Source organism: Centroberyx gerrardi, chromosome 7, assembly GCF_048128805.1.
Source record: "Centroberyx gerrardi isolate f3 chromosome 7, fCenGer3.hap1.cur.20231027, whole genome shotgun sequence".
Taxonomy (NCBI): domain Eukaryota; kingdom Metazoa; phylum Chordata; class Actinopteri; order Beryciformes; family Berycidae; genus Centroberyx; species Centroberyx gerrardi.
This window is the reverse complement of record NC_136003.1, coordinates 32259451-32271950: the sequence shown is the minus strand read 5'-3', so window position 1 is coordinate 32271950 and position 12500 is coordinate 32259451. Positions and strand designations below refer to the sequence as shown.

The following is a 12500-nucleotide window of genomic DNA, read 5'->3' as shown; positions in this document are numbered from 1 at the left end:
CTCTTGTCCCGGCCGCCCTTTGGTCGTTCTAGACAAGCAGAACTGACAGCCATTCAGAACAGTGTGTGTGTGTGTTTGTGTGTGTGTGTGTGTGTGTGTGTGTGTGTGTGTGTGTGTGTGTGTGTGTGTGTGTGTGAGAGAGCCTATGACAGTCATTGAGAAGCGTTTGACAGCCTGTATGTGTGTGAGAGAGAGAAAGAAAGAGTGAGAAAGAGTGTGTGTGAATGCTTCTGTGACAATCATTGAGAGGCATTTGACAGCGCGCCTGTGTGTATGTGTGTGTGTGTGTGTGTGTGTGTGTGTGTGTGTGTGTGTGTGTGTGTGTGTGTGTGTGAAAGAGTGAATATATCCCTGGTTGCCATCTGACCAAAGGTGACCACTTTGGTCCAGGCGCCATGGTTGTCATGACGATACATAGCAGCGTCATAGTAACAACATCACTACGATGAATTTCAACCATTTCCCATAGACACCCCCCACCACCCATACACACACACACACACACACACACACACACAGGCTGCCATATTGGCTTTCGCTCATATTTTTAATCCTTTATTTGCGTCTAATAATAATAAAAGCCGGTCCTGACATTTTTGGAGAGTGGTTGCCGACGGTTACGAGGGACCGGCCGCCATGTTGGAGGAATGACAGCTAACTAAACACTGAAACTAATCTGAACATCCTACTGCTGCTGTTTTTGTGATAATATATTTTTGGGAGGATTGTGGAATGGATTATTGTCATTATATGGACAATTTCAATATAAATAGACTATATATTATATAAGATTAATTTGTTTTATCTTGATAGTATTTAGAAAATATCTTGTCAGGAAGATTCACTTGGAATATCCTCTGATTTAGAGAGAGAGAGAGAGAGAGAGAGAGAGAGAGAGAGAGAGAGAGAGAGAGAGAGAGAGACAGAGAGAGAGAGAGAGAGAGCGACAGAGAGAGAGAGGCTCACTGTCTTCTTGCTCCACCTGGCGGTCAACAGCAGGAAGCACACGTCTGACAGAGTTGCTGTTATAGACCTTTAACAACAGTTATTCTCTCATTAATATTCAGTAAATACTGATTGATAAAATAAGTTGAACTGCAGCACTGCAGCCTAAATGTAGTCCTAATTATCAGTGGTTAACAGGAATCAGTTGTATGTTAAAATACTGCAGTATTACTAACAACAGTACTACACTGCACTGTTATCTCATCACTACTTCAGTGTATTTTAACTATAAGATGATGCTGTGATAAATAAAGTGATAAATAAAAGGAGGGTGAACATCATAAAGCAAAACAACCACTAAACAAAAATCAACTACATTTTCAAAAAAACATGAAGGTGAAAAACATGGTGTGAGCAAGTCAACTTCAGTCTCAAGTCTTGAGGCACAAGTCCCAAGTCTAAATGTAGATTAGCAAGTCAAGTCCATGTCATTAATGTCAAGTCTCAAGTCTAAATGTAGAACAGCAAGTCAAGTCAGAACAAATCAAGAGTCCAGTATCAATTTAATATCTTAAAGAAAACTAAATATCTAGGACTTTTCAATGCAATATGGTTTTAATAGGATAAAAACTTGGTAAGAGCATCATGAGTTTGATTTCTATAATCAGTTTCAACTTCAATAAATTCAATCATTCCATACAAATTCAGAAAACAGAATTTAAATTCAGTCGTCCGCTGGAACAAATCTCATCACTTTCAATCTGAGTCATTTACACAAACACAAGATCTCAAGTCAAGACTTTAGAAACCTTTTCAAGTCATCAAAGTACAAGTCAGAGTCAAGTCCCAAGTCACCAGAACCCAAGTCAAGTCAAGTCTCAAGTCTTCTCTTCATGCATCAAGTCAAGTCTCAAGCAATTAAAACTGACTTGAGTCCCCACCTCTATCCTCATGTGTCCTCATTACTGACTGTGATGATTTAAGTCCTACATGGATGTTAAAGGGTTAAACATTGAGTCAGCTGACTTTCTGCTGCCTGCTTTATTCACACATACATGGAAAAGAGCGTTGCTTCCACATGATGTTATGCAATGTGATATTTTGCATGGCACTTCTGATTTTTATGTAAGAGGGGAAAAAGAGAACATGCTGTCCCATTAACACTGAAGAGCAGAAGAAGAAACTAAGAAAAATGACTCAGGAAAAGTTTATCTCCTAAGTATTATTGGTACAAAAGCAGACTGCATGTCGTGTAATATCATTTATGGCTGTATTCTCTTAGTGCTAAACCCAAGCCATGACCTTTGACCCTTTAAAACACAGAAAAAGTAGCTGCTGCTGTACGGCTTTCACAGAGCTGCTCTGCTTTCTGACTGTGTCACCTCTCTCTCTCTCTCTCTCTCTCTCTCTCTCTCTCTCTCTCGTCTATTTTCACTAACCTGTCTCTACATGTTTACCTTCTCACTGGGATAAATGGTTTTTCTGCTGCTAATTGCGGCTCCGTGTTTTTCCGTTGGCCCGTTTTGTGTTTCTCCAATCAGAGCTCCGAGATCCTGCATGGGGCCGGTTTATTTGTTCAGGCACGAGGGCATCATTTATAATGTGTGTGTGTGTGTGTGTGTGTGTGTGTGTGAATGCGACTTTTCGCTGTCTCGTGGGATTCAAGCGCTCTCCCAAATGTAGCGAACCCCAGAAGGTTCTGACTGTTTTCTCGATCTCATTAGTAAAAAAGCTTTTTAGGATTGGAATTAGACTGAAGGCAAAGCTGAAGGTAAAGGTTAAGTTATAGGATAGGTGAGGTTTAAGGTAGAGGTTAAGGTAAACTTTAAGGTTTGACTTAAGGTAAATGTTAAATTAAAACGGTAAAGGTAAGACTTAAGGTAACGGTTGGTGTGAAGGTAGAGAAAAGGAAAAAGCAGTGAACTCTCACTCTGCCTCTGTTTCCAAGAACCACAAACAGACCAATCTGCTCTCAGTGTGTTGATGGAAAGGAAGTGAGATATGGCCGACTGTTGCAGATCTCTTGTTCTGTTACAAATGCTTCAGATTTATTGGGACCAAATTACACCTGAGCTACAAGTGTTGTTAAAATCAAGAACAAAAAATAATCCCTTTTTTGTCAGATCTGTACCAGATGGGTTGATGGGGCAGAAGTGAAGGCAGATGACTGTGCTTATTAATTTAATCTGCATTTATTTATCAATCTACAAATGAAAGAGTTGTTGCTAATTTTGTGAATATAAAACTTTCTCCTGCTAAATTCCAGGAAACAAAATGTTGACATTTCTTTATTGGTTGATATTAAGGCAGAACAGTGACTCACCTACGTCAAAATAACAAGAAGACGTTTCTAATAAAGTTGTCGTTTTAATGTCTTATTGCTAGAAATGGAATGGGAAAAGGAAATGGTTTTATGATGCAGCATTTGCCAACATCAACAGAAACTGACCGGGTATCCGACTGTACTTTGCTGTTTATGCCTGAAGCTAAACTGCAAGGCGAGAGTTAACGCCCAGGAAGGTGGGATAGCTTTTTAATATTGAGTGATTCATCTTCTAAATCATAGACAATCTTTGGGCAGATGGCGGCGTGAGAGGCGGCGGCCAAGACTTGGGTCATATTTATATAATTTGTGTTTATTTGAAAAGGAGGCGTGTGGCACGCCAATGTAAAGGCCATGTGTTGAGTTTCTCCTCTCGCCGGTGAATGAGGGATGATGGGAGTTTGGCGGTGAGGCGAGGCGAGGTCCGGCCGGCCCGCCTGGTCCACCTACTGGGCCGGAGCACCGCAGCCTCCGAAAACCTGGTCTTTCGAAGTCTCTTGAGGTCTTTCAAAGTCCCTGGAGGTTTCTGGAGGTCTGTGGAAGTTTATGGGAAGTCTTTAGAGGTTTGTGAAACTCTCAGAATGTTTCTGGAGGTCTCTGGAAGTCTCTGGTAATCTCTGGAAGTTTCTGGAGGTCTCTGGAGGCCTCTGGAGGTCTCTGGAGGTTTCTGAAAGTCTCTGGAAGTCTCTGGGGATTTCTGGAGGTCTCTGGAGGTTTCTCGAGGTCTCTGGAGGTTTCTGGAAGTCTCTGGAGGTTTCTGGAGGTCTATGGAGGTCTATGGAGGTCTCTGGAGGTCTCTGGAGGTTTCTCGAGGTCTCTGGAGGTTTCTGGAAGTCTCTGGAGGTTTCTGGAAGTCTCTGGAGGTTTCTGGAGGTCTCTAGAGGTCTCTGGAGGTTTCTGGAAGTCTCTGGAGGTTTCTGGAGGTCTCTGGAGGTCTCTGGAGGTTTCTGGAAGTCTCTGGAGGTTTCTGGAGGTCTCTAGAGGTCTCTGGAGGTTTCTGGAAGTCTCTGGAGGTTTCTGGAGGTCTCTGGAGGTCTCTGGAGGTTTCTGGAGGCCTCAGTTGCAGGCTGTTGTTGGCGGCCGCTCTCCTGCTCTCGCCGGACTCCTCGTGGCCTCGGAGCGTCGTCGTTTTGAACGTGGTAATTAATTTTTGCAGCCGGGCTTCCAGCTGGAGCGCGCCGCAGGAAAATAACCTCATTTACATTTCCACATCTCATTAGAGAAGACGGTTCACAGGCGGAACGGCGGGACTGATGGAAAGCTAACGTGTCAGCGAGGTCAGACCGCCTCACATCAGGCCGCAAGACCCTTACACAGCATCATCACTCAAGGTTTCAAAGATGTATTTAATCAGCCTGAAAGCACTCACTCTGTAACGTAATGAAGTCTAATGTAAACTTTCCTCACAGCTCCGTTAGCGGAACATTTAGCCGTGTAGAAACACACTGAAGGGAAAGTTACAGCGTTAAACTACATGAGGGAAAGATAAAGCTTCAACGCTTTAAACATTTAAATCCTTTAAATCTCTGGAGCGTCCAAGCCGGGTTCCAACAGATCTGAACCACATAGCAACAGACATAAATGGATGAATTGAAAGTCAGAACACAGATAGATAGATAGATAGATAGATAGATAGATAGATAGATAGATAGATAGATAGATAGACTACAGTTTGATAGTCTGCACAGTTCAGACTTCAGCTTTTTTGTTCGTTTTCCACCTAAATCCATCCAGACTGAAACTCTATCACTTTATTTAGGTTCAACCAAAACAACAAGACTCTTTGTTTAAAGAGCAGAGGATGATTGACAGTTCTCCCTACTCACACACACACACACACACACACACTCTCAGTCCTTTGCCTCTCCCTCTCACATCTCCCTCCTTTTCTCTCACTATGAGTCTCTCTCTCTCGCTCTCTCTCTCTCTCTCCCATACTCTCCCTATGTCTCTCTCTCTCTCTGTCTCACTCTCTCTCTCTCTCCTCTCTGTCTCTCTCTCTCTCTCTCTCCCATTCTCTCCCTATGTCTCTCTCTCTCTCTCCCGCTCTCTCTCTCTCTTTCTCTCTCTCTCTCTCCCTCTCTCTCTCTGTCTCTCTCTTTCGCTCTCTCTCTCCCATTCTCTCCCTATGTCTCTCTCTCTCTCTGTCTCCCTCTCTCTCTCTCTCCCTCTCTCTCTCTGTCTCTCTCTCTTTCGCTCTCTCTCTCCCATTCTCTCCCTGTCTCTCTCTCTCTCTGTCTCTCTCTCTCTCTCCTCTCTGTCTCTCTCTCTCTCTCTCTCTTCCATTCTCTCCCCATGTCTCTCTCTCTCTCTCTCTCTCCCTGTCTCTCTCTTTCTCTCTCTCTGCCGCTCTCTCTCTCTCTCTCTCTCTCTCTCTCACTCTCTCTCTCCCATTCTCTCCCTATGTCTCTCTCTCCCTCTCTCGCCCCACCCACATTCACCGACATCACAAACTTGAACAGCCAATCCGCCGGAGGCCAATTTGTCAATGTCAAAGCCTCGGCCAATCGGCAGCTGCATGCTAATTCCCTCCAGCCAATGGCAGCGAGCGTGTGTCTTGCGTTCCTGTATATAAAGGAGAGTAGTAGTGAACCAGATACACACACCAGGACCAGGTTTTCCTCTGCCGGTGTCTGGTCGCTCTTTCCTGGGAAAAAAACTTACGTTGGTTTGTTTTGAATAAACAGAAGAAGAAGAACTGGGTACTAGGCAACAGAAAATCCAAGCTCCGCCCCCACACTGTTTGATTGACAGGTGATCTGTGGGAAGAGCAGTGCAGAAACACCACAGTGAGGCTGAGGGACAAAGATGGAGGAAACAAATAAAACATCAGGAGGATTATCACTTCAACAGGTTTTCATTTAGGCCACAAACCAATTAAAAAAAAAAACAACTAGAAAATGTAAAAGGAACCAATTATTTATTATGCAGAGTATCAGGGAAATTAAAGTGATTTAAAATGTATACATATATTATATATTATTATTATAGTTTTTAGAGTATAACTGCTACTATCACCATCTAAAATTTCTCCATCTTTCTCTTTCTTTCCCATCCTGCTCTCTCTCTCTCTCTCTCTCTCTCTCTCTCTCTCTCTCTCTCTCTCTCTCTCTGCTGTGGTAATCCCATGACTCATAACTTAAACCCATTAACACACACACACACACACACACACACACACACACACACACACACACCTCGGCATCACAGCGCCAAATCAAACGGAGTGAATTATTTTAAACATGACAGACAGAGTGATAGAGGCTGACTTAGAAAAGCAGACTCTCTCTCTCTCTCTCTCTCTCTCTCTCTCTCTCTCTCTCTCTCTCTCTCTGTCTCTGTGTGTGTGTGTGTGTGTGTAGGCACCTGCTTTGATGAGAGCCAGACCCTTTGAGAGAGAGAGAGATGGTGAGCAATTTTTTTCTGATGAGTCAGCACTAAGTCAAAGCCAACCATTACAGTACTGTTTCTCTCTCTCTCTCTCTCTCTCTCTCTCTCTCTCTCTCTCTCTCTCTCTCTCTCTCTCTCTCTCAGTAAATTTAAAGCTGGGTCTACCTGGGTTTACCCTCCTCTGTAACCCTGGCTGCATGTGACACGATCTGCTCTGTAATATCATTTTACATCAAATCCTCTAAGAAGTGAAGCTCCTGTCTGTGAGAGAAACCACTAGAGGGCGACATTTACTTTTATTTATTTAAGCAGGCAGGAACATTACAGTAAGAACCAGAGGCGGGGACTTGAGTCACAGTTTTAATTGCTTGAGACTTGACTTGATGCATGAAGAGAAGACTTGAGACTCGACTTGACTTGGGTTCTGGTGACTTGGGACTTGACTCTGACTTGTACTTTGATGACTTGAAAAGGTTTCTAAAGTCTTGACTTGAGATCTTGTGTTTGTGTAAATGACTTAGATTGAAAGTGATGAGATTTGTTTTCTGAATTTGTATGGAATGATTGAATTTATGGAAGTTGAAACTGATTATAGAAATCAAACTCATGATGCTCTTACCAAGTTTTTATCCTATTAAAACCATATTGCATTGAAAAGTCCTAGATATTTAGTTTTCTTTAAGATATTAAATTGATACTGGACTCTTGATTTGTTCTGACTTGACTTGCTGTTCTACATTTAGACTTGAGACTTGACATTAATGACTTGGACTTGACTTGGTAATCTATATTTAGACTTGAGACTTGACTTGAGACTTGTGCCTCAAGACTTGAGACTGACTTGGGACTCGAGCAAAGTTGACTTGGTCACTCCTCTGTTAAGAACAAATTCTAATTTACACTGACGGCCTGGAAAAAGACAAAGTGCCTCTTGATGGGGAACTGGAGAGAAAATAAAAGAAAGAAGAACAATAACAAGAGCAACAGCAACAGCAACAATAATATTAGTACTAATAATCGGCCTGATAATAATACTACTGAGTCCCTCCTCTGGTGTCTGGCAGCTGTTGGCCAGCAGAGGGCGACATGAGAAGACTTCAGTCACACTGACAGGTTTCTGTTCCATCAGCACACTGACTCTCTGCAGGGAAATAACAGCTGATTGTTATAAATTAATTATGAGCCAATGAGCTGTGAGTATTAAAGCAGCATGCTGGCAGGACATGCATGTGACGTCATGGGAATACTATGAATATTGTAATATTCTGACATAAGACGCTGCTATGACAGCTGCTGACCAGCAGAGGGACCACACCTCTATCTATCTATCTATCTATCTATCTTTGTCTATCTATCTGTCGACTAAACTAATGGTAAAAGACAAACCACGCCTCCACCCTGCTGCCCGCCTGCTCTCTCTTCTAACATCACATCTGCTGTGAAGCATCAGGGAACCAAAGCGGAGGGGAAACTTCCACCAGAAAGAAGAAACTTTCCTGCTGTTTCTGATTTAGACTGAGAGTCAGAAACTGAGGATGGAGGAGGGACACAAACCTAAAACCTGCAGCCCGGCTAGCTCAGTCGGTAGAGCATGAGACTCTTAATCTCAGGGTCGTGGGTTCGAGCCCCACGTTGGGCGACAGCTTTTGATTGACAGCTGAGGAGAAACCACATCAGATGCTGGGGGAGGAAGATCTAGTGAAACCCGGAGAACAGGCTACTCCACTCCACCAGAAAAGGCTTAAAATCCTCTACATTTACATTATTTCACCCCTTAATTCATGCAAAACCCCCTAAAGTGAGTTAAGCCAGTTATTAATGGAGGAGACCCCATCAAAACGTCCTTAAACTCCCCTTAATGTTTGGTGCGTACTTTATAATTTAATGTAAAATTCAGGGAGACAGGACATTTCCATTAATAACTCATTAATAACCTGTAAACTTGCACAAAAGACATGAAAAATCCCTTAATTTCTAGAGTCTCTGTGAATCAACCCATGAATAAATCCCTTATAAACTCATGATACTAACCTTACTTTATTAAAGCTATGTCATTTTTAATGGATAATTAATGTTTATGCCCCACGTTGGGAGACAGCTTTTGATTGACAGCTGAGGAGAAACCACATCAGCTGCTGGTGGAGGAGGATCCTGTGAAACCTGCACAGTCTGCAGGTTTTCACTGCAACCAAACCACCACTAAACCCTGAAAATCCCCTTACATTTACATTATTTCACCCCTTAATTCATGCAAAACCCCCTTAAAATTAATTAAGGGAGTTGTTAACGGCCCCATCGAGACACACAGAGACACTGAAAATTAATTTTATTTCAGTAATCCAGGCAGCAAGATGTCAAAAAAAACAAACAGTAGAAGCACAAAGTAGAACCATGAAGCCTGTGGATGAGTGGAGAAACGTCTTCAACTCCTCATTCTGAGTCCATTTCAACTTTTTCTTTTTTGAATATCAGCTCAGTATGTCTCTCCTCAGCTGTCAATCAAAAGCTGTCGCCCAACGTGGGGCTCGAACCCACGACCCTGAGATTAAGAGTCTCATGCTCTACCGACTGAGCTAGCCGGGCTGGACACACACCTGGTTTTGTGTTTCTTGCTGCTCAAAAGTGTAAATTCATAAAGTTCTGCCCCATATTTGAGGTTTTTTAATAACTCCAACTCTGTTTTTCTGTCAAACTGGATTCCGGTAGTTTTGACCCATATTTTCCAGCTGAGAGGAGAAACACCGGGCTGCTGCTGCTGCTGGAGGAGGAGGAGGAAGAGGAGGAGGAGGAGGAGGAGGAGGAGGAAGAGGAGGAAGAGGAGGAGGAAGAGGAGGAGGAAGAAGAGGAGGAGGAGGAGGAAGAGGAGGAAAACCTTCATCAGACACACAGCAGGAATTAAAACAGTTTCTGAAACTCTTTCACTAATAATTTAGTATGTCTTTGTCCACATCTAATACCACTGAGTACACATGTGATTAGATTATGATTATGATTAGCCAGATGTCCTTAAGAAAATTAAATGGAAGAATGAATAAAAACAATTGATATTAACTATTATTATTAAGCTGTTAAGCTACAGCTGAGCTACAGCTATTATTAAGCTACAGGATAAACATATATAACATAAAGTACTATAAGGTCACTGTAAATCCAGTACCGAGCACCACAGACTCACTATAGGTCACTATAGGTCACTATTGGAATATTATAGGTATTTTGATACCGTGTCGATAAGAACAAATATCATAAAGTCCATAAAGTCACTGGGAACTGTGGAGACAAAACCACTTAACACTTAACTGCTGCAGATATTCAGTCCAGTCAAATCAAGTATTTGGTCATGAATGTATTTGGATAAATCTGAATCAGCTTCAAGAAATAAACATATTTAATGTTAAAATGTTGAACTGAGGTAAACTGAGAGGGGAAATGGAATCACATATTTGTTTAATAAAAACATATTTTTTTCTTTATTTAGATTATTTTGAAAAGGGTTTGACAAACTGAATCGACTCTTCATATGTAGGCATATATGTGTAATTGAGATCTTCCTAAAAAAAAAAAGAGCAAGAAGCACAAAACTTCCACTGTGTCCAGCCCGGCTAGCTCAGTCGGTAGAGCATGAGACTCTTAATCTCAGGGTCGTGGGTTCGAGCCCCACGTTGGGCGACAAGTTTTGATTGACAGCTGAGGAGAGACATACTGAGCTGATGTCCGAAAGAGGAAAAGTAAAAATAAAATCCACTAGACTCAAAATGAAGGGTTGAAGACGTTTCCCCACTCATCCAGAGGCTTTATGGTTCTATTTAGTGCTTCTACTGATGTTGTTTTTCGATGCCTGCATGATGAAATGAACACAAACTCATCTGATCTCGGCTGCAGGTTTTCAGGCTAAATCAGCTGCTGGCACTAAGGAACCAAACCCCTTAATTTTATCCCTGAAATGTCCTTAATTTCTCATTACATAAACATTAATTGTCCATTCAAAATGACATAGCTTTAATAAAGTAAGGTTAGTATCATGGGTTTATAAGGGATTTATTCATGGGTTGATTCACAGAGACTCTAGAAATTAAGGGATTTTTCATGTCTTCTGTGCAGGTTTACAGGTTATTAATGAGTTATTAAGGGAAAGTTCCTGTCTGCCTGAATTTTACATGAAATTAGAAAATAAGCAGTCAAACATTAAGGGGAGTTTACGGACGTTTTGATGGGGTCTCCTCCATTAATAAATGGCTCAACTCACTTTAAGGGGGTTTTGCATGAATTAAGGGGTGAAATACTGTAAATGTAAGAGGATTTTAAGCCTTTGCTGGTGGAGTGGAGTAGCCTGTTCTCCGGATTTCACTCGATCTTCCTCCCCCAGCAGCTGATGTGGTTTCTCGTTAGTTGTCAATCAAAATCTCTCGCCCAACGTGGGGCTCGAACCCACGACCCTGAGATTAAGAGTCTCATGCTCTACCGACTGAGCTAGCCGGGCTGCATGACAGGAGAAACCTTACATTTGTATCAATTAAAAATTAACTAAGGGAGTTATTAATGGAGGAGACCCCATAAAAATCATCAGGCATCTCAGGCGCGATGACGCCATCTAGTGACTGAAACAAGTCATGACATCATGCTGTTCGGGAGACCAATACAGTCCTTTTCCATATTAGAATGAATGAAAGAAAGACAGAATGAATGAATGAATACATTTTATTTTATATGAATTTTACATGTATTTTATTTAATACAAACACTCAGTAGTGACTCAGTAGTGAGTTTAGTGACCTCACAGTACTTCATGGTACATATAGTCTATATGTTTATCCTATAGTGCCGCTAGAATGTTTCATATTTGATGTGTGTGTGTATCTGACTGGGTGTCGGTTGAGTGTGACTTGTAGTTTTCATCATTAGAAAGGAGATTAAAGATCAAACAAAATCGACAGAAATCTATTTAGAAATCTAAAATGACAAAATCCCATCAGACGCTTCAGGACATCAGGATGCTCCTCTGACAGCGAGCTCACCAAGACTAATAATACTGAGACTAATAATCATACTAGTGATGATAATAATACTAATAATCATCATCATCATCATATCTAGGCAGATAGAAGCAGGTTTTGGAAGTTTTGGTGGTAAATAATATTAGATTCAGGGATTCATCTCCATTAATCTCCAGGTTCTTTTATTTGCATATTCTTATCTTTTATTATTATTTTAATGAAATGCATTTTGTTTATTCTTTTATTGCATTTTTAATTTATTTTTTAATTTGTTATAGCCTTCTATTGATGTAAAGCACTTTGAGCTGCATGTTGTGTATGAAAGGTGCGATACAAAAAAGCTTATTATCATTGTTGTTGTTGTTGTTGTTGTTGTTGTTATTATCATTATTATATCCTGCTATGTTGGAGATCGTCTCTCATCTGGATTTCGGGACGTTTGACGGTTCAGCAGCAGCAGGATTGGACAGTTCGCCTCCGCCGCCAGCCAATCACATCCCCGGAGCGTAAAACCAGAACGCCCCATTGGCCGGAACAGTATAGGCGTGTGTCGCTGACGTCAGCAACTGTCTACCAATCACATCCGCGACCACGCTTCCCCGGGGTTTACGTTTTGGAGGAAGCTCATTAATATTCAGGAGGTCGTAGTTTCTTCATTCTGATTGGTCAAAAGACGCACAGCGGTCAAATAATATTAAATGAGAATATTCCAACGGTTCTACTGTGTTTTTACACGTCAGCAGATGATAATGTTTAATAATAAATAGGCTTTATTGATAAATGATAGTTGTTTTTGTGGATCAGGTTGTAAAGAGATGATTTCCACAATGTGTTAAAAGAAGGAAGAG

The 12500-nt window shown here is 41.6% G+C and overlaps 4 non-coding genes across 4 annotated transcripts; 2 read left to right on the top strand and 2 right to left on the bottom strand.

Moving 5' to 3' along the window:
- The first annotated feature begins 8224 nt into the window (after nt 1-8224).
- Nucleotides 8225-8297, top strand: trnak-cuu (transfer RNA lysine (anticodon CUU)). Its single transcript has one exon. It is a non-coding gene; the product is annotated as a tRNA-Lys (tRNA).
- An 871-nt stretch (nt 8298-9168) lies between these two features.
- trnak-cuu (transfer RNA lysine (anticodon CUU)) lies at nt 9169-9241 on the bottom strand. The gene has a single exon. It is a non-coding gene; the product is annotated as a tRNA-Lys (tRNA).
- Nucleotides 9242-10254: 1013 nt separating this feature from the next.
- On the top strand, nt 10255-10327 carry trnak-cuu (transfer RNA lysine (anticodon CUU)). The gene has a single exon. It is a non-coding gene; the product is annotated as a tRNA-Lys (tRNA).
- Nucleotides 10328-11065: 738 nt separating this feature from the next.
- trnak-cuu (transfer RNA lysine (anticodon CUU)) lies at nt 11066-11138 on the bottom strand. Its single transcript has one exon. It is a non-coding gene; the product is annotated as a tRNA-Lys (tRNA).
- Between the last annotated feature and the right edge of the window lie 1362 nt (nt 11139-12500).